This window comes from Diceros bicornis, chromosome 37 (assembly GCF_020826845.1).
Source record: "Diceros bicornis minor isolate mBicDic1 chromosome 37, mDicBic1.mat.cur, whole genome shotgun sequence".
Lineage (NCBI taxonomy): Eukaryota > Metazoa > Chordata > Mammalia > Perissodactyla > Rhinocerotidae > Diceros > Diceros bicornis.
In genome coordinates this window covers 25942756-25970408 of record NC_080776.1, presented here as the reverse complement: position 1 = coordinate 25970408, position 27653 = coordinate 25942756, and the positions used below count along the sequence as shown (strand labels likewise).

The 27653-nt window shown below is 46.6% G+C and overlaps 1 long non-coding RNA gene across 1 annotated transcript in view; it reads right to left on the bottom strand.

Annotated features, from left to right (window-relative positions):
- Positions 1 to 1748: 1748 nt before the first annotated feature.
- Positions 1749 to 27653, bottom strand: part of LOC131399178 (uncharacterized) — a 67786-nt gene continuing 41881 nt past the window's right edge. The window contains exon 3 of the long non-coding RNA XR_009217067.1: positions 1749 to 3258. This is a non-coding gene — a long non-coding RNA (uncharacterized LOC131399178). The remainder of the gene's footprint in view (positions 3259 to 27653) is intronic.

Here is a 27653-nt window from a genome sequence, read left to right as displayed (position 1 = left end):
CAAACAGAGTGACCTGTCAAAGAGCCACACGCTAGCATTTCTGAAGTGCGCATTAAAACGTTATAATCTCCAGGGAAAAGAGGGACAAACCACAATACTCAAGTTACCTGGATGTGGACATGGGGAGGGGTGGGGGGGATCTCCATCCTTCCTCTCATCTTTCACATCCCCACTGCAAGGACATAAAGCCACTGGAGCTCTCTGTGCACCAGCTGTTGTGCTAGGCAAGTGACAGGCCATCTGGATCTCTTACTGCTGCTTCTGTGGAAACAAACTAAGCCCAGAACCAACTCAGCACAACCGAGAAGGACCAAGCCTCATCTCAGAGGTCCAGCCCACTTTGCAGCATCAGAAGCATTGTGTCCCTTTAGCTCTCATCCTGTTGACTCTGATTCCCTCCGAGGGCAGAGCTGCTGCATTGCACAAGTCTACAGGGCACCCATGACCTGGGACACAGGTGACAGGGCTCCCTGGAGCTGTGCCGTGCCCTGGCTGCAGTGCAGGCTGATGGAGTCTCACAGCCTTCCCTGCCAAGGGCTACTTGAAAGAGACCAAAACTTGGAAACCTCTAAGGTGTAACAACAGGGACAGGTTAGGCAACAGGGCCATGCAGAGGAGAGATCAGTGGAGTGAGAACATTGCCCCCCTCTCCCCAAGGAGCCCCCTGCCTGGGCCCTTTCCTGGAAGGAGCTTTTGCTAATGTGATGGCAGTCTCTGTGTTCACAGTGGGAAGAATTCTGCATAACAAGGAATTCAGAAAACAGAGATTTCAGAGGCCCAGAGTGGAGGGTGAAGAGATTTGGCAAACAGTCAGGAGGTTCCAGCTGAGCTGGCTGAAGGCTGGGAGATGGAAGGACACATTTGTTTCTTCCAAATCATTAAGACCAAAAAGCTTTATTCTCCAACAACAAAATCCTTCCAGGGAAAGCCCCACATCTCCAAGGCACGCAAGGGATTCCTATTAGCATTCATAATCATTTTCCGCCCCAGTCTGATGAGATGGTTCCTGTTAAACCTTAATCTCCTCCATGTGGCCTCCTACTAGGCCAACTTTTCAGCTAAAAATAAAATCTATTCATCAACAAATAGTTTACCATTGACTTTGTTGCCTGAGTCCACGCTGGTTCCCAGATTGCAGTAACCGTGTGTAATAAAACGCCATTTGTAATGAAGTAGTAAATCAAACAGCACTCAGAAACATGCCCTTCTCTGGAGCCTTTTGTATGTGAAACAGAATGGATGTTAATTGCAAAGCATGTGCATCCTGAGCAGAATAGATGAGTATCCTCTCTCCTCGCTTCTTCACTCCCAGCTGGGACTCACCGAGACCACACTTCTGTACAGGTACCGTCTGGGTCTGGTGATGCATATTCCACATGCACTAACAGAGAGTAGCAACACAGGAAAAGTATACATGACTTTGAAGATAATGGCCTTTATTTTTTACAGATTCTCACTTTGATGGTTTGTAACAGAAAACCCAGCCAAACCTATTCTAAAGATGAATCAAAGCCAAGATCCTCTCCTTGCCCCTTGCCAATCCACCCAGGACATTTCTCTCCTTCAAATGCCTTGTCCATGAGTTTTGCAGAAAGTCTGTCCCCATTGACCATCGTGTGCCTCTGGGTCTGTCCACATTGGCTCTTGCACGTCTCTGGGTCTGTCCCCATTGGCTTGTGTGTCTCTGGGTCTGTCCTCACTGGCTCTTGCATGTCTCTCAGTCTTTCCCAATTGGCTTGTCTGTCTCTGGGTCTGTCATCATTGACTCTTGAGTGTCTCTGGGTCTGTCCCCATTGGCTGTGCGTCGCTGGTCTGTCCCCATAGGCTTGTGTGTCTCTGGGTCTGTCCTTCTTGGCTAGTATGTGTCCCTGACACTTTCAAGTCCATTCAATTTACATTTGTGGTGCACCCACTCTGGTGTAGGCCCCATGCTGAGGGGTGCATGCCAAGGTGCATAGTCCTAGGAGGTTCCTGCCCTTGAGGAGCTCCCCATCCAGTTGAGGGGGAGGCAAGTGAACAGAGGGACAGTGACAGGCAAGTACTGCAGGAACACTGGGAGGGAAGGATTTATCCCCACAGACTGGGCAAAGGGGTCGAGCAGGGCAGGCTTCCCAGAGAACACAGCACTTGAGTTGGTCTCAATGGATCCTTTTCACTACATTTTATTTGCACATCAAGGATCATTCTAACTTTGTTAAATATCCTATATTCTTTCACTACTGGGTTGTTAGTTTCTTTGTTTTCACTTTTTATTTGATTGCATTGCCACTCCAGAATGATTACAAATTCTTAAGGGCAGGAGTCGCACCCCCTTCAAAACTTCCCCCAACAATGCTGCATAATCATTGGTGGTTGACTTGGCCATCCCTAGCAAGGGGGAAACCCTTCAACTTTTCACCTCTGGATTTGACAAATTTGGATTTAACATGAGCAAATGAATGTCAACTTTTGAGTTTGATTTTTGGCTATCAAAAGATCTTTTGAGGGAAAGCCATTTCTTGGGAATAGTCTCCTCACCTAGTTATTGTTCTAAGGAGGAACTCAAAAGCATAAACACAGAGTTGCAAGAGAAATAGGACAGAAACTCATGTAGCTCCAACTGCAACATACTAGGATAGAAAGGACTTGTCAGTGACATCTAAGTCAAGTGTTGCCATGGAGTGTCCAAATGCATTAAGACGTGTCTGAAATGAGAATCTTAAGAAGAGCAACTTAGAGAAGGGGCACAGTGCAGGGTTATAGCACTCTTGGGAGAGGCAGACCACCATTCCCTGAGTGTCCCTGCTGAGTGGGCCAAACTGATGCCTTAGTTTCCCTGGCACTGAACAGTTTCTGTAGCTGGTCACTAGGCAACTAGGTAATCAAGTCACAGTGTGACTACTGGGTCTGCTGACTCCCCAGGGAGTGGGTGGGTTTATTTGCTGCTTGCTACAGAGATGATGGGTCCTTGGCCTGGATTCCTCCTTCGACTGCAGCACAACCCACTCCTTGGGCAGCCGCCATCTGGGCCCATGACGTTGCCCCATGGACGTGGGGGACGGGACCCAGTGCCGCCTGCTCTGCTCCTGCTATTTGCTGGGCTGTGAGTGATGGGGAATGAACTGCCACGTTCAGCTCCACTGAGCGTCCTTGTCTGGTGCCTGTGGAGTGGTGGCAAGGTAACCATGTGCTTCCGTGGCCACTTCCTTTGGGGTCTTATTGCTTCTTGCCATAGTCTACGAGCTTTTGGTTCTTCCAGCACAATAGTGGGCCCAGGTCCTAGCAAGAGAATGAACCAGTTAAAATGTGCCAACTTTACAGAAAAAACAAATAATAGGAGGAGTGGGGAGCCAGGGAGCATAATATCATAGAAAGTCACTAACAGGACCCAGAAACTGGCCCTACTGGTGGCCTTGTCCAAGCTATTTAATCCCCGTGTGCCTCCGTTTCCCCATATTTCAATGAATGAGTTTGGTCAAGGATTCCCAGGCCCTCTTTGGGTCTGACTGCTAGGACTCTGTCTTAGCCCCTGGCGTCCTACCCACTCCGGATGACGAAGAACAGCAGTGAGTGGCTGGTTTGCCTGATGGGAGTCTTCAGATATTTCTAAAACACACATCTCTGAAGCTAACTAGTGACACCCCAGAACCCAACTCCAGGCTTTTTACACCATATGGTGTTGGGTGGGGAGTAATTCTGATGGCCACCGGCTCCTCCTGCCCCTTGAAAAGGAACATTGCTAGAAACAATCTGCTCAAAGCCCAGACACAGACAGGCAGTCTGGGGCAGACCAGCGCCCGGGGCGAGATGTGAGAGGAAGCACAAACACTGCGACCACACCTTGGCCAGCACCAGCACGCCTGTCCCCATACTCTGGGGAATGGGGACTAGCGGGCCAGGGCACGCAGCAGAGAGAAAACCAAGCACAGGGACCCCACTGGTTGCTTTCAAGAAGCCCCGAGACCTCCAGGAAAGCGTTGATCCTCAGCTAACCAACACCTAGGGACGGATACAATCTGATTATCTGAGTGTTCTGGCTAAAAGGTAAAACTGTTCTCTTTTGTTTTTTTGCTATTGGAAATCTTATAAAATTGTGGATTCCTTCCTTAGCCTCAGAAAGCACTGAAAAGAAGTCCAGTTGAATCTTTCCTTGATGGTGGAGGATCCTGAATTGAATATACTGGCCTGAGGCAGGACGGCAGCTGTCATTGGCAGACCTGGTGGCTCTGGGAAGGGCAAGCCCTGAGGCGCCCTTGTCTGGCTTTGGAGAAGGCATCCTCTGGGTCCAAGTAAATTCCTTTGGAGGACAGGATGGGGAGTGGGAGAGGACATGCCCAGGGGCCACACAGCTTAACCGATGGAGGACACTCAACCAGCTCACCTGTGTCTCCAATGTGTCATCACAGCCCAACCCCCACATGGTTCCTGTAAAGAAGTTGTTCCTGGGAAAGGTGAGTGAACTGGAACCCTTGACATTGGATTGGGAGATAATCTGAATGTCAGCTTTCTTTCTCATGCATTTACTTTCTTTCTAAAGGAATTAAACACAGTTTAATTCAATATTCCCATTCCTCTCCCATAACAGAGATCCAGGGGGGCCGGGCAGTCTCTCTGCAGGCAGGACAAGGCGGACGACAGAAACACTTGGACTGAGAAGGGTGAGGGTTTGGGGAGAGTGGCAAGCATTGGGTTGAGGTTGAAGAGGGTTTGGAAGATGTCGATCAGGAAGCTAAGCCAGGAAGACTTCATCTGGTTGTCGGAGATTTTTATAAAGTAATTTTTGATTATTTTAGACTCTATTCAACTAGGAAAACCAAAAGACCAAAACAAAGGGGGATGAGAGGAGAAACCAAGACTTTGACTTCAATCCTGCGTCGACACCGATTGGGGAAGACAATCAGAACTTCACCCCCAGCCCAGACTTCTGCCCGAGCCACCGCCACACTGCACAGCTGTGTGTAATCCAGCAGAAACCCTGGGCTTTGCTGGAGCCACCTGCCTGCCGTCACCACCTGGCAGAGCTTGGGGCTCGGTGCCCTAGGGGCAGAGGGAGGGGTTTGAGACCCAGTCAGGGCCAGACCACCTCCCCCTCACAGAGGACTTGCTCCTCACTCAGGAGTGTCCTCTGAGCTCACGCGGGTGCAAGAGGGCTCCTTGGAAAGTTGTCATCTGCAGCGTGTCATCTGGGCGGACACAGGCTGGCTTTGAGGTGTCTGATGCCTGTGCCCTCAGCAGCATCCAGGCAGCACAGCGCCCTCTGTGTCCTGTGGCTGCCCTAACAAATTTCCTTTATCTTCCCAATTATCTTACACTCTGGCATGTCAGAAGTCTGAGATGGTCTCACTGGTGTCAGCAGACTGCCTTCATTCCGGAGGCTCCAGGGCCGAATCTGGTTGTAGGATGGAGACCTCTGTTTCCTTGCTGGCCTCAGCCCGTGGCCCCAGAGATCTCAGAAGGAGCAGCATGGCATGGAATCCTTCTCAGGTCATGTCTCTGACTCTTCTTCGTTGTTCTCTCTCTACTTTTAGGGACCCTTGTGATGACACTGGGCCCACCCGTGTGGTCCAGAATAATCTCCCCATCTCAGGATCTTTACTTTAAGCACATCCACAAAGTCCCTATGCCAGGTCTCACATCATAGGTACCGAGGAGTAGGGCATGAGCGTCTTTGTGCGGGTCATTGTCCATCTACCACACTGAGTTAAGTCAAGAGAAACACAAGTGCTGAGCTCCCTGGCTCTGACTCCCACCTCACCTGTTGCTCGGCCAGGTGCTGTGGCTCACCACCATCAGAGAACCAGCCCGTGGAAGTGTGGGTCACAGAACCAGACCCCATTCCCAGCAGGGCACTCTTCCATCTGGGACCCACGGGGACCTGAAATGTGTAAATATGCCTTAAACTCACTCACTAGCCCTCCCCAATGGCCTGCCCGTGTCTGTGCTCCTCTGCCTCCCTCCACTCCGGGCACCCGGCCTTCCCACTCGCGCTTCTCAAAGCCCACTGCTCGCCCCCACCTTTGGCCAAGTGAGAATCCCCATGCACCACTGCTGGCTCCGTGACCTGTGAGGCCACACAATTTACTGCCCAAACTGGGACACTTTTGAACACGGGAGGGACACTATTAACAGCGACACCAGGACTTCTGGCATAAGCCAGGATGGTCCTGGGCAAAACAGGATTTATGGTCGCTCTACCTGGACCTCTTCCGTGCCTCAGTTTCCCTTCCTCTAAAGGGCTAGAATGGTACCTTTGCCAACAGGGTCGCAGCGAGGATCCTGGACCTCAGACAAGGCCCAGTAACTGTGAATTCTCACTGACTTTGTTGATCACAGCCACCTGACTGCCTACAGCAGAGTGATCATGTCTCTCTCCAGCTTCAAGATCCTTGATGGCTCCCAGCTACCCATGAGAGAAAGCGGAAATTCCTCAGCATGGTGGCTATGCTGGTTCTTCTTCCCGGGCCTCTCCAGTCCCATTTCTGTCCTTCTCTGCCCAGCTCTGTTCCCTAGAAGATCACTCCGCAGGTCTGCAACTCTCCAAGACCACAGCTCCCTCCAGAAAAAAGGCTTCCCCAATCCCCTGCCTCGTTCCTTCAGCCCTGGGGTGCTAACAACTTCTCACTGCTGCCAGTCTCGGGGTGCTGCCCACCCCATGTTCCCTGCCCTCCCTCTAGAGTAGTCCCTCATTAAAGTCTCCTCGTTTGAACCCTTCAGGATGATTTCTGATTTCTTCTGGGAACCTGGCCAGAAGTGCCCAGGAAGAGACCCTCAAAATGGGATCCTGGGAGTGGGCACTCACACAACTGATGAATACATGGATGACCCTTCACTGGGGAAAGTGGGATCCAGGAAACGGTGGCAGGCAGTGGGGTCACAGTCATCCAAATTATCATTGGAGATGGTACGGGATGCGTGCTGGATGAAGACAAGGCTGCCTGGTCACTGGGACAACAGTGGGTCACAGACTCCGGGTTGCTTTGCTCCTGGAGGTCAGATGAGCACAATTACCATTAGTGGTGGATGGGGTGGAGACAGTGGGAGCATCCGCTCTGGGTGCAGGCAGTAGGGGATGCTTTGTTGGTGGAGGATTTTAAAACGATAACGACACCGTCTAAGTTTATCTGCTTTGGTTATCACCCAGCGCTGGCAGTTCTAAAGAACATCAGTGAGAAAGCTCTCCCCCAGCAGGCAGACCTCTCCTGGCACTGCCCACCCCAGCACACCACACGTGACGGGGATAGGCTGCAGGGACAGACGCAGGGGCTGCACTTGGAGGTCTGGGGCCGGGAGTGATGGTCACAGACTCCCGGGAATGAGTGGGAGAAGGAAGTTAGGATTATCAACCTCAGCGGATGACCAGCTGCAGAGGTGGGACTAGAGCAGCTGTGCGTGGTTTCCATTATTTTTTCCTCTTTCGTCTTCTCCTTCGCCTACACCCTACAGGGGGACACCAATGGTGCCAGATGTCGGGTACAGGCAGGGGAATGACTGAGTGACATCATCCTGCAATGACACAGTGGCTGATGAGACTTGGTGTCCCCCTGGGCAGTGGATGGAAGTTTCTTCATTTGAACAATGGGCAAGAATGGATCCTGGGTATAAAGAGCACACAGGATGCCGGCCACTCCCCAGCTGATGCCCGGTCCCCTCAACCTCCCTGCCAACTGCTGCTGGCGGCACCTCCCAGATCCCTGGGGCTGCTCTTCTCGGGTCCAGCCAGTGGGAGGCAAAGGCAGGGGGCGGAAGGGGGGCTGAGAGGTCAGGGCGTGTCTTCCCTGGGCCCTCCCCTCGTCGATGCGGCATCTGCCTCCCTCCACAGCTACAACTCCTGCCAGGAGGCCCCTCTTTCAGGGCCCAGCTCCTCTTGGGCTCCACTCAGCCCTGGGGGTGAAGCGGCTCCCCAGTGGGGTCCTTGGGCACCTGGATTTCCCTGTGGGCTCCCTCACCCCGCCCTCCCCACCATAGTTCTCACTGGATTGAGTCCTATTTCTTGCCAAGCCTTTGACTGGCACTGACTTACAAAGGTCTTGATAAGCTGGACCAGGTGGTGGCCCCCCCAGCTGATGGGCTGCAGGTAGGCACAGGTCTGGACATCTGGGCTCTGTTCCCCCTGGAGCTGGAAGCACACCTGCCTGTGTCTCCCTGACTGAGCCCTGCTGCCCTTCACACAGGCTGCACCCCACCTCCTCTCTGGAGCCCATTCTGACTGCCCCCTCCCAGACAGGAGCTTGCCCTTCTGGTGTGGTCTCTCCATACCTGCCCCATTTCTCCCTGTCACGTGACCACCTTTGACACCTATGTCTCCACGACTAGAGGAGGTCTCTAGGTCAGGGTCAAAGTGTGGCTGTAGACCACACATCAAGCCTCTAGGTGCCTGCTACATCTGCAGGCTCTGGGACTCCCTCAGTCCTACTCCATCAGAGTTTCTGCTGGTGGAGCCTGGGAACTCTTATTGAACAAGTCCCGTTGTTGATTCCTACCCACGATGAAATTTGAGAAACACGGTCCTAGAGAGGCCAATCCTTGGGTTACCTTTGTATTTCCAGAGCCACACACAATGCCTTGACATCAGCGTATTTTCAGTGAAGGTTTTGAATTAGTCTGAGCAGGGTGTCATTCTGCACACTAGATGATAAGATCCTTCCAGTCTCCTTTGTCATGAAGTTCCAAGGACATTGATAGGACACGAGAGGATTCCCCTCTTCAGAAACTGATTGGCACAAGAGAAAAGACCCACATATACTGACGTTAGGGGAAGAGTCACATCCCTCCCAATCATCCTATGGTGAGGCCTGCTGGCCAACGAGCCCACCACACATGGCATTTCATACGAATGCACAGCCAAGGTTCGCCATTCCTTTGAGTGAAGAGTTTAACAGGAAGGCAGAAACTAAACCCAATAAAAGATTAAAAGGAGCTCAAAAGAAATAGATAAAGCAAAAAGCCAGAAAAAATTCAAAGAAATATAATGAATACCCTCAGAGAGACAAGAGAAGACAGACGCCCATGTAACAAAAGCACAATGCAATAAAAAAGGAAATTGAAACATACTAGCAGAGTTTTTCAAAGAGAACAATGACGTTTCAGTATTTAAACCATGATGTTGCAGAAATCTACCAGAAGGGGAACAAGAAATAGAAGTTGAAAAACCAGAGAGGAAAAGACAAGAGCATTAGAAAAGAAACCCAAGAACATCTAACTAATTGGAATTGCAGGAAAGAACCAAGGAAAGAGGGAAGAGGTGATTATCCAGCAAATATTACAAAAACTTTCCTGTAACGGAAGAATATGAATGTCCCAAATGAAGGGGCCACCACGTGCCCAGCACAATGACGGAAAGAGCCAAACATGACGTGAATCATTGAGCTATTTCACCAGGGATAAAGAAAAGCCCCAAATATTTCTGGAGTGGAAGGAAAGTGGTCACCTAGAAGAGACTGGAACTAAGAGTGGCACAAGACGCCCCTACAGCAACACCAGAGGCAAGAAGAAAGTGTCAGGACTTCCAACCTAGAATTCTACACCCAATCGCACTTTTAATCACACTTGAGAACAGAGTAAAGATATTTGCAGACATTCAAGTTATCAGAAAGTTTATTTCCCCTGTACCCTTTCTTGGGAAATTATTGAAGGATATCTTCCATAGAAGTAAGGGATTAAACCATGAAAGAGGAAGACATGAAATCCAGAAAACAGAGAAGCCCACAGTAGACAGGCAAAGAGAATTCCTAAGATGACGGTGAAGATGCCCCAGTGGGACCTCTGTCCAGGAGCCTGGAGAGCACCAGACTGAAACAGGAGGTCAGAGGACACCAGGAGGGACATTGCCAAGAATTGCCAGAATGTGGTGACAGTATCAAAAGGAGTTTTAGAGTTTGTGGTAAAGTTTGAGGGTGAATTTAAAATAAGTGCATAGAAAAACAGAATTTAAGGCAGGGAGGGGCAATTGGTTCCTTCAAGGAAAGCAAAAAGGTTGACTAAAAAATAAAAGGACATACGATTTTGGTGCAAAATGTGCCATAATGGTGAAAAATATTTATATGAGCATAATAACAAACACCAAATATTGATTTGACAAAAAATTGTGACTCAATGGGGAGTACTCACTGGTGAAGGGAGGGGTGTGCGGTGGGCGTGCAGTGGGCATGCAGGAGGGAAGGGTCGGGAGTGGAAGGAGGATTGTTCTTTCCACAGCTGGAAGTCAATAGATACCCAAAAAGAAAAGCCGTGAGCATGTTATTTAGAAACATGGAGGTCAGTACCCAAGAAAAGAGCTCCAAGAATTACAGAGGGCTGCCTCCGGGTGCAGGAATGATAAAGAAAGTCTTGTTTGACTTTTAAAACCAAGTATTTGCATGACTTTGATTAGAAAGCATTTTTAAAAAGGTAAAAAAATCAGGCTGCCCTGAGACTTATTCTTAATATCACAAAGCACCTGAAATTTGAAAACTACCAAACTTTTTACATCTTTGAGGGAAAAGATTGTGGCCAGAGAATTCTACCAGCTATTGTACCTACATGAAAGTAATAGGGAGATATTTTTAGATATGAACACTCAAAAATTGTTCTACACACACACACACATATTTCCTTAAAAACTACTTGAAGGGGCCGGCCTGGTGGCGTAGTGATTAAGTTTGTGTGCTCTGCTTCGGCGGCCCGGGGTTCGCAGGTTTGAATCCCAGGTGCCAATCTACACACTGCTCATCAAGCCATGCTGTGGCAGCATCCCACATACAAAATAGAGGAAGATTGGCACAGACGTTAGCTCAGGGCTAATCTTCCTCAACAAAAGAAAAAAACTACTTGAATATATCCACAGTTGAATTAAAATATAATCAATATTGAGAGTTCAAAAGTATGGAAGATGTGATTTTTTTTACCTTATGGAGATCAATAAAAGTAGTTTTCAAAAAACATGAGTTTAAATAAGTACTGTTGGAATATTTACAAAAAGTAATGAAAATATTACAATTATTCTTGGAAAAGATATTGCTTATGTCATGAAATTCAGTAGTAACATTTTGGATATAAAATCTCAGAATATAGCACTACCAGTTAAAAGGAAAGATGAGTGCACACAGGATTTTTTACTTGGGTAAACAGAGAGATTGGTACAAACAGGATTGGAAAAATCTTTTTGTGGTCCTTTCAGGAGCTTTTATTACAGCACAAATGGAAACAACCAAAATGTCCCAACACAAAGGATCGGGTAATTAATTTTGGTAAATCCAGCTGATAAAACTGTATGCAATCATTAAAAAATGTGTTAGGAGGTGCCTGCCCCATGGCATAGTGGTTAAGTTCATACACTCCGCCTTGGCAGCCCAGGGTTCGCTGGTTTGGGACCCCGGGCACAGACCTACACCACTTGTCAAGCCACACTGTGGCAGCATCCCGTATACAAATAGAGGAGGATGGGCACAGATGTTAGCTCAGGGATCTTCCTCAAGCAAAAAGAGGGAGATTGGCAACAGATGTTAACTCAGCCTTCCTCACCAAAAACAAAAAATAATGTGTTAGGAGAATATTTCAAATCATTGTTAATGCGTAGTGGAAATAGCAGCCACCAAGACAACATGCAAAATATAATCTCCCATTTTCAGGAAATGTAAAAGCATATACATACATATTCATAGGAACAAGACCAGGAAAGCATTCCCCAAATTGTTTCTAGTTTTCCCCATAAATTGTAAATCATTTCAATTCTCTTCTTTGTAATCTTTCTGTATTCTCCATGTTTTCCACAATGATGATGCTTGACTTCTTTGAGACAAACAAAAAGCAAAGCAGAAGTCCCCTTGAGTCACATCTACTGATGACACTGGATAGATGAGTGTCCAGGCTAATTTTGAGCAGTTTGGAGCCTTCCTTCCCTTCTCTTTCTGACTCTTCTCTTATAGTCCTTTAGAAAGTTGAAAGAAAAATTCAACACTCACACTTTGTCCCCAACAGCAATTCAGTACTGGCCAAGATGGTGGTCTCGGGATGGTGTAAGTGGGGAGAGAAATAATGGGGAAGAGGAGGACACTGTAGACAATGTACTCAAATTTGGTTTCAGAAAGCATTTTGAAAGTGCCAGCCAAGGTGTTGTAAGGATCAATGAGTATGGGGTGGATTCTAAACCAGGATATGCTACTTACTAAGCTGGTTACCTTGGAGCTTTGGCAAGGGTGCCATGGAACTTCTCCAAGACTTGGAGTCTTAGCCCTAAAACAGAGATAATAGGGTCCTTGCCTGCCTCAAAGGGATGCTATAAGGCTACAACGACGTCACAGACATGTGGACGGAAACCTCTGTAGCCGGGAGGCCATCAGCCTTAATGCCTTGCACATGGGCCACCAGTCACGCCTTCCTGCACCTGTCCCGTCCTTTCCCATCGCCTTCACTCCGAGCCTCCCCCTCCTCTCCTTCAAATGCCGGGATGAGGTATTTACACTTTCTTCCTTCCAAAGGCAGTTGCAAATTTTAAAGTCTCATTATTTTAAATTATTGAAGATGCTTATGTTTGAAGTGGAAGTTTAAGCCTGTCAGGAAATTTCACCTTCAAAGTCCTTGAGTTGGTTCCAAAATCTCTCATATGCAATGTTTTCTTGATAGGGTTTCGAAGCATCCTTGGAGCCTGTCTGAAATGAAATGGTCCACATTGGGGCCCTTCTGGGGGATATGACAGAGCCCTAGAAACTGTCAGCATTGTCAGTTTTAACCAGGTAAATCACACACCATGATCTGCAACACGTGCAAGCTTTCTTAGGAGGTAATTTTAGTCCTGAGCTCACCAGTTAACACTGTAAAGCTAAGAATTAGGAGATTTCCTACAAGAGTAAATAGCAAGTGCCACAGCCTACCAGAGACAGCCCGTGCTTACCCTAGAACGCTGCGGCTGGGCAGACGCAGCCTCTCCTGGGCTCTGGACCTCTGGACTCTAGGCTCTGACAGCTAGAAATCCAGCCAGCGTCAGTGGCGGGGAGGGGGGTGCACCTGGGAAAGGTTGCCCAGCACTCCCACTGCTCTTGGACAACAGCAGTATATTGGTCTCTACAGGGGTTGACACCGAGTTATGATTAGTTTCCAAAATTGCTTTACAAAATGAAAGTAAAATTTTTCCCTTTAAAAAAAAAATCATGTCAACTGAATGCAGATTGGTAGTTGCCAGGGGCTGGGGAGAGGGGAGAGGGGGAGACAATTCTTATCGGGTAACAGGTTTTACTTCTGAGTGATGGAAATGTTTTGGAACTAGATAGATGGTGGTGGCACAACATTGTGAGTGTACTCAATGCTGCTAAATTTCTCACTTTAAAAACAGTTAATTTTGAGCCAGCCCTGATGGCCTAGTGGTTAAAGTTCGGGGCGCTCTGCTTCAGCGACCTGGGCTCGGTTCCCGGGCGCAGAACCACACCACTCATCTGTCAGTAGCCATGCTGTGGTGGCAGCTCACACAGAAGAACCAGAAGAACTTACAACTATACACAACTACGTACTGGGGCTTTGTGGGGGAAAAGGAAGAAAAAAGGAGAAAGATTGGCAACAGATGTTAGCTTAGGGCGAATCTTCCCCTGCAAAAAAAATAAAATATAAATAGTTAATTTTATGTTATGTGAATTTCACCTCAATATATTATTTTAAAAATCATTTCAAAGTTATCTCCCCTCTGGCTTGCAAGGCTTATCAACTTTAGGTGAGGGTGGTGGGAATGTATGGTTTATGATCCAGCAAGCAAAGCTTGAAATTGGCAACTTCCAGACTGGGGTCCCCTTCCCAGTGCTGCTCTGAAGTTGTTGGGTGACCTGGGGCAGGTGGACTACCAATGTGATTTGGTCCAATGAGGCCAGGGAACTCATTTTTTTTAATAACTCATAAATTTTTCTAGTTAATCAAATAATATGTTGTAAATATATATATAAAATAAAGAAAATAAAAATTATCCATAATTGCACTACTTAGAGATGACATTTTACATTTCAACATATGGCCTTTTATCGCTTTTCATATTTATATATGCTTTTCAAAGTGCTTTTGGATTTCCATACTTTTTAAGCAATCCCTAGTTTTGGACTCTTGTGTGCAATACCATGCAGAAGCTACAGATATTTCTCTCCATCTTTCTTAAGATGTGCGTCCCCGGGTGGAAGTGGGGAATTGGAAAGATCCTTGAATCGCCTGCCATTGAGATTTGCTCTTTTAAATATTTAAGTTTTTCTGTTCATTCCTTTGTCTTCACAATATTGATTAAAACAATACCAGCTTTCCATCTCTTCTGAGACATCTGTTTATTTTCTCTTCTTTGACTTTCAGAGAGCTTAACGTATGACTCACTGGGGGGGGGGTGTGTGAAGCAAAGCAGAGTGAAAGGGAAGTAAAATCTGGAATAATTATTCAAACGTGGTTCTTCTACAAATATTTCAGTAACAGATAAATCTTGTTTCCCTTGATATGAATTTGCGTGTGTGCTAAGAGCCAAGACAGTAAATCTGGTCAGAGCAACTTCCAGTTAAAAGTAGCAGCTCTTCACAGATTTATGGGGTGGGGAGTCCACCCTGAGTGTCCCTGGGCCCTTCAGGACCTGACTTAGTGGGTGCAGCTGGTCAGCCCTGTCAGCGATTGGAGGAGGACACTCCCCAGGCCCATCTCTCCTTGTAGGACCTGATTTCACCTCCTCAAGCCTCTCTCCAGCTTGCTGGTGCCTCGAGGCCCACCCTCCAACCCAAGTGAGACCCATGCACGGTACACTGTCACCAAAAGGCGGCTGATAGGGTCAGTACCACCCAGGTGAGTGACTAGGTCCCCCTTGCAGGCTCACTCTTCTCTGGCACTGGACAACAGAATTATAGATCTCCAAAAATGGAGCCTATGGCACCAAGGAGAGCTCAATAGGATGGCTATTCTGGAGCAGGGACAACTTAGAAGGCACCTATTCTCCCTGTCTGGTGAGGGTGAGGGACATTAGGGTACCGACACAGGGCCTATGCTACCTCTACAGGTGTATTTCTACTCATATCATCAACCACTCAGAGGAAATCCCCCAAAGGATGGAGTCCTCTTCAAAAAGAACTTAGAAGCTCGATTTGCCTAGCTACCTGAAATGGGCTGTCCCACATCTGCCCCAGTTGCGCCTCTCCACAGCTTTCAAGTTTACCAAAAAATCTCCATGAGCAAATCAACATCATTACTGTCTTCTGAAAATTTCTCCCAAATCTAACTCTGCTTCTGAAAAACAACCTGAAAGGCAGGCAGCCAGTGGGCTCTCTGACTCCCCTGCACTTCCTCCCAGCCCTCCTGCTGGTGGCGCTCAACCTGAGCAGGATGCCAACACTCCCCTGCCAGCCACCATGCACCTGAGAGGGTGCTATGAGACAAACCAAAGGAACAGGAGCAGACGGCAACAAGGCCACAGGTGGTATCAGAGGGCTTTAGTAAAGTTCTCTTGGAGCAGGTGGCTTGGACGGAAGCTTTAATAGAGGAACTGTCTCCTTCTAAACCCAAATCTAACCCTTGGTATCCAATCTTCCCGTGCACAGGATGATCTCAGCTGGAGATCAATAACTTAATCACATCTACATGCCCATCATGGCACAGCAACCCCATCTCCCCCAAGAATAACCATGTCTCTTAGCACGTCCATGGCCAACTACAGAAACCAGGACCTTAGTAGCTTTGCATATTTTCTCTTTACTTGTTACGTGTGAATTTAATATAGATATGTTACCATTTTCCTTTTCTTTCTCCTCATTACCATTATCATTTTATGTACAAGTTGTTGCAGGTTAATGTTATAATCTGGTCTTTACAGAATGGAACATCCATTAGGACTGTGCCTCACCCTTTCCAAGGAGGTCGTAAGGAAGGGTGTGCTTTCTCCAAGTTTGTTCCTTCCTTGAGTGTTCTGCCTCAGCCCTAGAGGTAGTGCTGGCTCCCTATATGTGCTATCTCGTATTCTCTTTACCCATTAGCATTTAACCTCTTTTACTATTTCGTAATTCTTTATTTTAAATGTTCCCTAATCAAATTACTGGCGTGTTTCTGTCTCCTACCTGGACCCTGAATGATACAAATGATATTATGTGAAAGTCTTAGTTAAAGGGAAACTTGGAAAAAATATATAAACCTCCCCAAATGCAAAAATGTATACCAAAAAATAGAGAGAAAACAAATAACATAGGTTACATAGGGAAAGACCATTTATAGAGACAATAAGGTAGAACTGAGGGCAGACATTAATGATATTAAATAAACATAAACTGGATTAACCAATCTATAAAAGGAAAAGATTTTGAGCTTGACCAAGAAAGCAAAATCTAGCACCATGTATACAAGAGGTACATATAAACCAAAGAAATTCAGAAAAAGTAAAAATAAAAATACAGACAATGATGTTCCAGACAAAGTCAAATAAAAAGAAAATAGAGATAGAAATCTAGGTATCTGAAAAGATAGAATTCAAAAAAAACAAAATTAAAAGAGACAAAGTAGCACACTTTATAAAACTAATGTCTACAGTTTGCAGTAAAGATATACACACCAACAACTTAAGCTCAAACTTGAGGCGATGCAAGAAGAGATAAACAGAAATATGTTATAGGAGAATTTAATGCACCTCTCTCAATAAAAGGCCAAGTAGAAAAAAAATAGTACAGATATAGATGACCTAAACAACATAACCAATAAACAGTAAGTAAATTTGATACACATATAGAACTCTGAACTCCAATATTGCAGATTTACATTCTTTTCAAGCACATATAGGATGTTACAAACAAAAACCTCAATACATCCCAAAGAATAAAAATAATACAAATAGGCATTCTCTGACCACAATCAGTAAAACTAGAAATTAATAACAAAATCAAAAAATAAAAAGGCCCTGCAATCTAGAAAAAAAAATTTAAACGCTATTTAAAAACTCTCAGATCAAATAGAAAACACAGACCAATATTGTGGGTTTTCTGGAGAAGAATAATGAAAACGTGACATATCTGAATCTATGGTATATAGCTAAAACAATTATCAAAGGAAAATTTATAGTATCCAATATATATGAGATACATATTTCTCAATAGAAATAAAAATAAATGAAGTAAAGATACAATTCAAAAAGTTAGAAAAAGAAGCAAAAAATAAACCCCCAAAAAAGGCAGAAGAAAGAAGTTAGTGATGATAAAAGCAGAAATTAATAAGTTCGGGGGGGAAAAGCAGTGGAACTAATGAATAAACCTAAAAGTTAGTTCTTTTCAAAATTCAATAAAATAGACAACTCGCTAGCCATTCTAATTAAGAAAAAAATTGAGAGAGACGAATCACAAATTCCCAATTCCATTCGAATATATTTAAAAACCCAGATGAAATAATTTTCTGGAAAAATACAATGTACCAAAATTGACCCCAGGAGAACCAGAAAACTTAACCAAGCCAATTACCATAGAAGAAATAGAAGAAGTAAAGTGTTCTCCTCAAAAAGCATTGTGAAAAGATAGTTTCACAGGAGAATTCTATCAAACCTTTAAAGACCAGATAATCCCACTGCTACATAAATTATTCTAGATTCATAAAAGTAAAGAAAACATCCAAAGTCTATACATTAAGCAAGAATAACATTAATTCCCAAACCTGATAAAGAATACATCAGGGCAAAGAGCAAACTATAGTCCCATTTCATTTGTAAATATCAGTGCAACTGTCCAAAATATAATGTTAGTAAACAGAAATCTAAGATCCATCTCTATAAATAAACCTAAATTTGTCCTGAATTTAAATTGGAAATAACAGAATGAACTCATGATGCATTTTATCTTAAAATAAAATAAAATAAAATAAAAAATTACTAGCTTTGTCTTCTGAAAATCCCTAGACACTAAGTCCCCCCAGTAGCACTGATCACTCCAAAGGCCCATGGATCTCTAAATACCATTTCCCTCTAAAAGAAACCAGGGTTACTCAGAGAAGTGGCTGATTCCAGATCAGAAGCAGGAAATTTATAGGATGAGCCCAGAACATCTTTGGACAGCCAGAAGCAAGGAAGCTATCAAAGACCACTGGGGTGGGGTCAAAAGGAGTCAGAAGAGGCTTCCACCACCCAAAGATGAGACAATTGGAGCATCAATACAGAGAAAGCTACAATGGATTGCAACCCACCAAGAATATTTATATCTGAGTTTATAATGATACTGTTTAAAAAAGTCATTTCTAGCTTTGGAGGATGCTAGTAAATCAATGCATTACTTTGCAAACTAAAAAAAGGAAAGAATAAAGCATCTATCCTGCTTTTCCTCTACAAACTCTTCCTCTGAGTAACTGAGGCGATGTTTCCCTTTATGGAGATACTCCAACTAATTAAGTAAAGGAATGTTAGAATAAGAATATGATCATTTTGCAACCCCACGTGAAATAACAGATTTAGCAATGATCATCCGTGCTGCTAACATCACAGAGAGTAAAGCAGATAGTACGTGCCTGTGATGGAAGAATACACATCCGTCGATGAAGGATTCCTGTTGAAAGGTCACGTTTGAAACCCAACAGTTGGTCTTCACCTTTCAGTGCCAAGCATATCAGTTATTGGTCATTGGCCATACTGGGGTCAGGGAAAAGGACAATCTTTCATTTTCTTTCTTTTTCTTTACTTTCTGATTCGAAGAGAGTTTAGGGTATTGTAGGATCCTGGATGTGGTGTGGCCACAGTTGAAAGAAATATGAAGTGGCAAAGTAGGATTTCAAAGCGCAATAACCCCGCGAGATAAGAATTCTTTTTAAGCACTTTACAGATTAAGAAAATGACTTCCCTAAAGTCTGTGGCTCATTAACTGTAGACCCAGGATTCAAAACTAGAATTTTTTTTATTCAAGTAGTGGAGCTTGCCCCATACCTCAAGTTTCCTCAACAAGGAGAGTTGCTTAGGATTTTTCAGGTCACCAGAAATGTAATACTCTCATGAGATCTTTTCGTTGTAATGGGAATGGTCATGAAATCAGAAAGAAAATACATTCAAAAAATTTTTGTAAATTTGGCATTTTAATTATAGATTTTTAAATCCCATGTCTCTAAAGGATAAGCTATGTTTGTCTTGCAAAGCCTAGTTTTGTAGGAAAAACAAACAAAACAAAACAAAATCTTTGAAACATGTGTCTCGCCCTTAAAGCAAACAGCAATCATTGTTGCTACAGTCATGGAAACTCTGAATGTCTTCACCACGCAGAATTCCAACACATCTGAAGACGTTTATTTACAAGTTTCCCCCAAAGTTGTCTCCTACTGGTTGATATCTTCAGCATGTCCATTTGTTTGATTTTTAGCAATTGGCGCTCAGTATTACATATGAATGGAAGGAGGAGGATTTGAGGTGAATTAATAATTTTTCTGAGATGTTCCATGTGCCCTTGTACACTGGAAATTTCTTTACTTGGTATATGTGAGGACAAAACTGTTTACTTTTATACTTAATACTTGGCGTCATGTGACCTACCAGAACCAGGACGATCAAGAAGAGCAAGTCATACTTCTTGGCTCTCTGGAAACATCCATCCTCATGGCGTTTTGTCAGGATGGTGTAATCTGAATGGCAATCTGATGAGGCTGGTTCCTGGGAATGAGCTGTGTCCTTCCCCTGCACCCCATTCCGGTAAGCGTTCTAAGGATGGATCCAGTCAGTCATAAGCACCAAAGTTGACCAGTTCGATAAGGAAACCAAAAGCATTCTCTTCCACTTCCTTAGACTCGTGGCCGAGAGCTGACCAGAAAAATATGGAAGTCAGCCCAGACTTTTCTATACCAGAGATCACAACACATGGGGACACGCAGACAAAGGCACAATGTGGATTGATAGAAACTTCTGGAAAAGTGGAGCTATCCAGAAAACACTTCTTTTCAACTTTCTCATTTAAAATACTTTAGTTCACTTCTCTGCCTTAATTTGTATAGGAAAGGTCACTGAAACTTTATATGATAATCACATTTATTGAGTGAGTCCACAGGAATAGGGAAATGAACACTCCCCAGCACTGTGCAGGTAGCTGCAGAAAGAGTAGACATCATGGTAAATGCATCAGAGTTTTCTTTCTTTTAAGTGAATCCTCAACATAAGTTCTATTCCTCACGCTTTTCCATACAAAAAGTGCAATGAACTGAATTTTCTTTTCCATTTCATTGAAGACTTCCACCATTTGAATTCCTAGTTTCAAGATCTCTTGCCTGTAAACTGAGTTCTAACTGTTGGCTATAATGCCTCTTTCCACAAACATTAGATTCAAGGTGGAGATGGAGAGGAAATTCTATCTTAACAAGAACTGAAACGTTGAGAAAAGTCAATATTCATAACCCAGGCTGTCAAGAGCTGTCTGGAGCAAATGCTCTGATGATGAAAAGATGTCTTGTTTTCATTCTCAATAACATCTAGCAGCTGAGCACATCTCGCTCAGACTTCCCAGAAAACTCACCTTCCGGTGAGATCAAGCAGGGAAAATTTGAACCTCAAAGGGGAGATTTGCCAAAGGTCTCAGGCAAGGAAAACAAGTTCTGAATTTTTCATAAGTTTGGAGTTTCTCTGAAAACACAGCCTGAGGAACCTGTCCTGCCTGTGGAGACGTGAATGTCGTTTTTCTTGTGTAAGCCACCTGGCGACGCAGTGTGTTTCATCTCTCCTGGCCTCTCTTCCTCGCCTGTAAAGAGAGTGTCTTGGTGTTACTATCCTGTCAAACCGTTGGAGCCCATTGTCCCACTGGCTCAGCTGAGATGTGTGTGACTGAGGCGCGAAGTGGTTGAATGCCTTCCTTAGGTGCAAGAAACTCGACTCTGCATCTACACAGGGGTGGTCAGGAACCCGTTAGGAAACGCTGCGCTACTTGAGCACAGGCAGTCATGAATCTGCAGACTCCATCTCTCTTGATGGAGGTCCATCTTCTTGGTCTCTGACAGCAAATCCCATTTCTCACATACATGCACTTCAACCCAAAGGGAAGGCAGCAGCTAGACTAGGTGCCCCTTGTCTCATATCCTCAAGACAGCCCCGTTCCACAGGTGGAAGTGAGTCCTGTGCCCAGGAGAGAGCCCAGGACTTGCATCCTGGGTGGGAAAATCTCACCTGACTGGGTTAGAAACTCCTGAGAAACCATCCTTTACTCAACTGATGTGATGTATCACGGTGCCGACAGCCCACGAGCCACTCTAGAGGAAGAGTGCCATCTTCAAAGTGCCCTGTTCCACTGCCAGGCTCTGTCACCTGATGTTTCCCGGGGGCTCCACTTCCGTAGGAGCTCAGCGCTCTGAAGGTGGAAAACTTGCAAAGTCACCCGACGCGGCGAGTGCCAGCTGCAGATAATTTAGCTATCAGTCAAGCGCTGGTCTGAATCACATCCACTTATAGCCAGACATGACTGTTAAGTGTCCAAATGACAGTTGTCAGGACAAAAGAAAGGTCACAGAGGACAGATTCCTGAAGCCTTCAAAAGGCAGGCGTGACACACCGCTGCCTATTTCTCACAGAATGCCGAGCGGGATAGGTATTTTCATCAGTGCGTGTGGCTTCAGCATAAAGCAGTAGGTGGATCCGTGACACAAAGCCAACAGCCTCAGATTCAAATCAGCCCGGGTCTGGCCACTTTCTACCTCTGAGACTCTGGGCAAGTCGCTCCTCTGAGTCTCCGGTTTCTTGTCTCCAGGATAATGCCAGTCTCACCACCTTATCAGGTTACATGTGAAAAAGATTTTGAGAATCCCAAATTGCACCCAAAAAGATCATTTATGGTTTTTCTTCATTTCTTTTATATTCAGCAACACCCAGTATTTGGAAGCTCAATAGGAGAAGAACAAGCTCCAACCCGCAGGCTTTGCCTTTCTTAGAACGCTGGTCAAGCAGGGCCAGGCCAGCCCGAAACAACCCCCAGGCAACGCGGGGCCATGCCAGCTCAAAGCCCCCAGGACAGAGGACGGAAGAATCTTGGGGACAGACACACCCAGGAGCCCAGTGTCAGAAATTTCGAGGGCAAGGTAGAATTCTGAAACCAAGACCTTCCTAAAGCAGATGGGTTCGTGCATTTGAATAATTTACATGTAAAAAAAACCCACCCTGGCTGTCAAGCAGCATTTCCTCTGCTGCCCCCTCACACTCCTCATCATATAAACCGTCCCCAGGAGAATACTGTGTCCTGGAGAGAGGCCCCTTAGGTAAGCAACTGCTTACCTAACGGCTTGTGCAAATAGCATAGGCCAGAGGCAAAACGACTGGTGGGCTGGTAAATATTTTCCCCTCCATCCTCAGTTAGACTCCAACTGTGACAAACTGTGTGTTGGAACTTATATTCCTCTTGCCCCACTGGACATGACTGTACCTCGGCTCTCGCTGCAGAATTTGGATCACCCATCTATCTCCAGACACGCATTCCCACTCTTGACGGGGGATGCTTGGATGGCCCTGGGTCCTCCAGCTTAGAGTAAAAGCCATTCTGTTGACCAGTCTCCATGCTTGCCCACCAAGTGTCCACTCCAATCCCAGGCAGCTCCATCTTCTTGCCTGAGTCCCTTACTCTTGACACTCGATGACATTCCTGGAGCTCCCAGCCCTCAACCTGTCTGGCACCCTGAGCTGCTGCAGACATGCAGCTGATCTGAACATGCTCTCCAGCCCCCTGTTACCCCCCAGGTGCCCCCTGCATATCCCCTGCTTCCGGGGCATGCTTAACGTGCTGGTTGCCCTCACCGCCCCGTGAGCAATTCATCTTGGTCTCCACTACTGGTTGGTACAATCACCAGTCCTCCAGTTTAAGTGCCCTGTTGGGACTGTTAACCTTTTGCTCCCATTTCCACATTGTATCTACATCCTGGTGGGAGCTTAGGTGATGTCCTTTTAGATCTCAACAGTGTGAGCCAGTCTGGGAGTGAACCCGAGAGAGAGAGAGGGAGGGGGGGAGAGAGAGTGAGAGAGAGAGAGAGAGAGAGAGAGAGAGAGAGGCTCTCTGGCACAGGCACAGGCCAACAGGCTGTCACTTGTGAAAGGCCACCATGGGGGAGATTTAGCTGTCCATCTTATTGGTGTTGTTTTGCTGAGTGACAAAATACCACATCCTTAGTGGCTTTAAATGACACATATTTCCTGTCTCACAGTCCCTTTGGGTTATAAGTCCAGGCATGGTTTAACTGGGTTCTCTGTGTCAGGATCTCACCAAACTGCAAACCCAGACTCAGAAAAGATCCTCTTCCGGGCTCCCTACAGTTGGCAGAATTCTTCTCCTGTGGTTGCAGGGCTGAGGTCTGTTTTCTTGCTGGTTGCCAGCCAGGGGCCACTCCAGCACCTAGAAGCTGACCAGAGCTCTTTGCCACATGGTCCTCTCCCTAGACCGTCATACATCATGGCAGCTCACTTCTTCAAGGCCAGCAAGGGAGCGTCTCTCGCTAGTCTGCTATGACAGAGTCTTACATAACGCAACGGAAGGGAGGCATCCCATCACTGTGCCTTCTTCTGTTGGTTAGAAGCAAGCTGCAGGTGGCCCCCACGTCCGGGTGGAGGAGATCACACAAGAGTGTGGATACCAGGAGGCTGGGACCATGGTCCACCACCACACCGTTCTCCCTGTATCAGGTGTTCTTTGTGGCTTCATTGGTCTCCGTTGTTTCCTCCTTTGGGGATGTTTTGGAACACAAACTCCCAAGACCACAGAATTAGAACGTTAACGCTGGAGGGAACTAGGAAATTGTCAAGTCCATCCCCTAATTTAGACCTGGGCTAAGGGAGGTCTAGGGAGAATGAAAGCTCCTGTAAGGCTCACAGATCCCGCCGGGGTCAAGACAGGGAGTGAAATCCAGGACGCCTTGTTCCACTGCACTCCTGCAAGAAGCCGTGCTTCTGCCATCTCTCTAAGTAAGGGGCAGTTTGCCTGAGGCCACCTGAGACAAGTCAGCGTCATCCATCATTTTGGACTAGCTCCCCCACTCTGTCCTTCCTTTGCCACGGAAAACTGCTGGCTTCGAGGTCCTGTTACCTGGCTCCCTGGAAGATCTAAGCAGGTATAGACCTTCTCGAGGACTGTATCAGCATCACCCGTCCTCTGGTTCTGTCCATATTGATAACAACTACAACAGAACCCTCAGCTGGGAGCTCCCCAGGGAGATGCTTCACGAGGGAACAATGCAAGATGGGGAAAATTTAACAAGGAAATAGCAATCTCCTTTGGGATCCTATAATAATTTAAACGTTGCTCTAAGCCATGTGAGGCTTGTGTCAAGGAGGGGAAGCTGCTAACACAAGAAGCACGTGAGCCATAAAGTGAGGCTCTGAATGCCATTCCCAGATGTCGCGGCGGCCTCTCCGTCACCCACGTGACGGAGCTCCCTGCGGTGTGCGCTGCTCCTGGGACAGCGCTTACACCTTTGGGCCCCAAACAAAACAAGGACAAACACACAGGGACAAGCAAGCAATTGCGGCTCAGGTGGCCGTGTCATCGGCACAAAATGACAGCAGTGACTCCACTCACACAGGCACCCTTTAGACCGCACGGAGGCTTCTGTAAGCCCACAGCCTGGTCCCCCATTCAAGCCAGCCAGAGTCAGGCGGCACTCCCTGTCCACCTCTTGCCATTCTCCTCAGGAAAGCCCATTGAGAAGCCCAAGTAAGCAGATCGGAAACAGAAATCCCCCTTATGGACGGGGACTCGAAAAAATCTTTTTAGATACCAGCTAGAGCACCAAATTAGGTGTGTTTCAATTAAACTCTCTGGCAGTTCCACTCCCCATCCCACAAAACAAGAACCTCATAAAGAACCTTCCAGCAACTTTCAACTAGTGTTCAGCGCTCCCCGCCCCACCCCACCCCCACCCCCGACATCTGTTTGTGAAAGCAGATTGCATTCAGCTGATGTATTCACCAGATGAGTGGGACGTGCCCCTCGGCTTAAAACTGTTGAGTGTGTGCTTTTTTATTGGGGGGGGGCACAGATGTCAAGCAAACTTTTTTAGCGCACAGAACCTCTGACGCACGAGTATCTGCTGATGTTAATTCGCGGCAGTCTCTCTCCCTGTGACTCACCAGTGGGTGGATGCAGGAGCCGCCTACTGACCTCTGGAGCCATTTGGGCCCTTCAGAGTGTGAAATTTCAATTTCTACATCAGAGCTTTGCATGTCAGGCCCGAAAAGCCGCTTCATGTGAGAGCAACGTTGATGCTTTCCAGGGCAGCGTTTCAGCTGGGGAAAGCAGGCGAGAGGAAGAAAGGGGAATAATTTCTACCAGGCACACATCAAGTTTGCAAACCATGTTTAGTAAACACACCACTCTCCCAGCAGTCTCTGCTTCCAAAAAGACCCTGTTCCTCAAACCCATATGAGATTGCTGGGCTGTGTTCAAGCATCGAGTGTTCACCAAACTCCAGCTCATGGACCCCCGTTCAACCCTTTCTGTAGCCAGACATGAAAGGGACACAGGTCCAAGACAGAATGGAACCCAGGAAAGGCCATGTTGTCCTTGCCTGGCCCCAAAGAGGAGGCAGGTTCCCTGGGATCATAGGCACCTGAGGGCCTTCATTCCTTTTGGTCCCAGAGAAATCGCCTCACCTCCCTATCCTCCCTATCCTCCCAACACAAGTTCCTCCCACCACACCTGCACCCCCTCTGCCTCCCAGCATGTGTCATCTCAGACCCAAAGCCCTTCCGTTCAAATGGGATCCATGCAAAACCAGGTGTATATCTGAAATCTCTGTTCTGGGGTAAGACGTTAAAAATACACCCTGTCCATATGCCATGTGATAAAACGATTGTTTGCTCTTCTTCCAGCACTTTTAAGACAGCCACGATGGAGAGGGAAGGAGACAAAGTCAAGAGATACGACTCTCACTGCAGAGGCGGCCCTGAGCAAGCCACTTCTCCCCTCTGGTCACATCCACTCATTTCTGAGGGCCCCTTCCTGATGCAGAACTCTATGATGCAAATTCTGATGGCTTCGGGGTCCTGTGTATGTCCCAGAAAGTGGAGTCTGTGGGGACTCCCTGCGTTTTGAAGGGTCACAGTCACCTCTGCTGTAAGAGCACCCAGGCACAATTGGATGACTGTGTCTACTCCCAGGAGAGCACTTTGTAAACCAGCCCGCTCAGTCCACACATGGAGGATTCAGGGCACTCGGAGCCCAGGCAAGAGCCGCTGGTGTGTGAAACTAGGGTGTGACAATGGCAGTGGAGCAAAGGGACTTGTCTGAAGAATACTGAGGAAGGAAATTCTTCAGGACTCGGTGGCTAACTGGGTAGAGAGAAAGAGCTCAGAGTTACTCTCAATGTGGGCCTTGGGCACCTGGGACCACCATGGCCTCGTTCATGGAGGAGGTGGTGATGGTGACCTTCATGGGAGTCCCAGGTGTCTCTGTGACATCCATCTTCTAACAGCTGGTGACTGGGTCAGAGCCGCAGATCTCGCTTCCAAAGCCATCAGAGTAAATTTTCCAGCGGGATTTTTACTGTAAGTCTCATTACATAAGGAGTCTGGGCTGAGATATGGTTTTGCATTTTACTCGACTATATTTACTGCTGGTTCAAGATGACAATTCAATGCACATTGATCTAAGATGACACAATTAGAATCAATAGCATGGGACAAGCTGAGCTCCTTGGGTCAGTAGTCCCCAAATAAGAAGTGACACCCTGAGGGCACAAGATGACTCTGGGGTTTGAGGGAAATATTGGATTTTTAAAAAACAAGAAATTAAGCTTTACCAATATCTAAAATACGGATTGAGTGGTAGATGTGTAAAATATACACAATAAATGATTAAAATTTATACTGATAAAGACCCACTATTTCAACAGTCAAAAAGGGAGAAATAGCTGCTTTGGAAAAGACAAGCCCCCAGCAGCGGCCACTGCACAGGTGGGCTCTCCCCTTGAGCTTGAGGGAGCGAGAGAGGAAGGAGAGGAAAGTGAAGGAACGTGAATAACCAGAGAGCCTCTTCTTTGTGTGGGTAGAACGAGGTATTGCTCTGAATAACTCTAAAAAAGAATTTAATCTTGGATAGAATCACTTCATAGTCTTGGGTCATGAAGCTTCCGTGGTTCCTCAGCATGTTCAAATATGGCTGCTCCTTGGGGCCTGAGGGAGTCCTACATCCCACTCGCACCACACATACACACCCACACACACCACACGCACACACAACATACACGCACACCCTACACAACACACAAACACGCAACACATACTGCACCCACACACACACACCACACACACCTGGTCAGGGGAGTGAAGGGATTGGCCTAAGCAGACGGGGTTCCAGACCCACTCTCCCCTCTTCAAGCAGAAAAACTAGGCTTCTACATAAGATCCCATTTAAGAAGGTGTCCTTCGACCACGAAGTGAGAAACTTCTGGTCCTGGGATAGGGTCTTGTTTGATGGCCAGTGTCCCTCAGAACTAGACCACAAGCCCCCACTGTCCGTCCATGCGCATGCTCTGCCCAGGCCACGCTGGCTCCTCGCCCTTCCCCGAGCACACTCTGAGTTGCTGACTTTGCACTGGCCGTTGTCCGTGCCTGGAAGGGCTTGTCCAGCTCTCTGGTGCCAGCATCCCCTGAGAATAGCTTGGCTGCCTCCTCCCCAAAGTGTTCGTGGATCAGCTCGTTGCTCTCACTCTAGCCTGCACACTATTGATTTCTCCGGAAAAGCACCAACGTCCCAGGGTGGATGGTGTCCAGGAAGGCCCAGCTCTCACATGTTTCG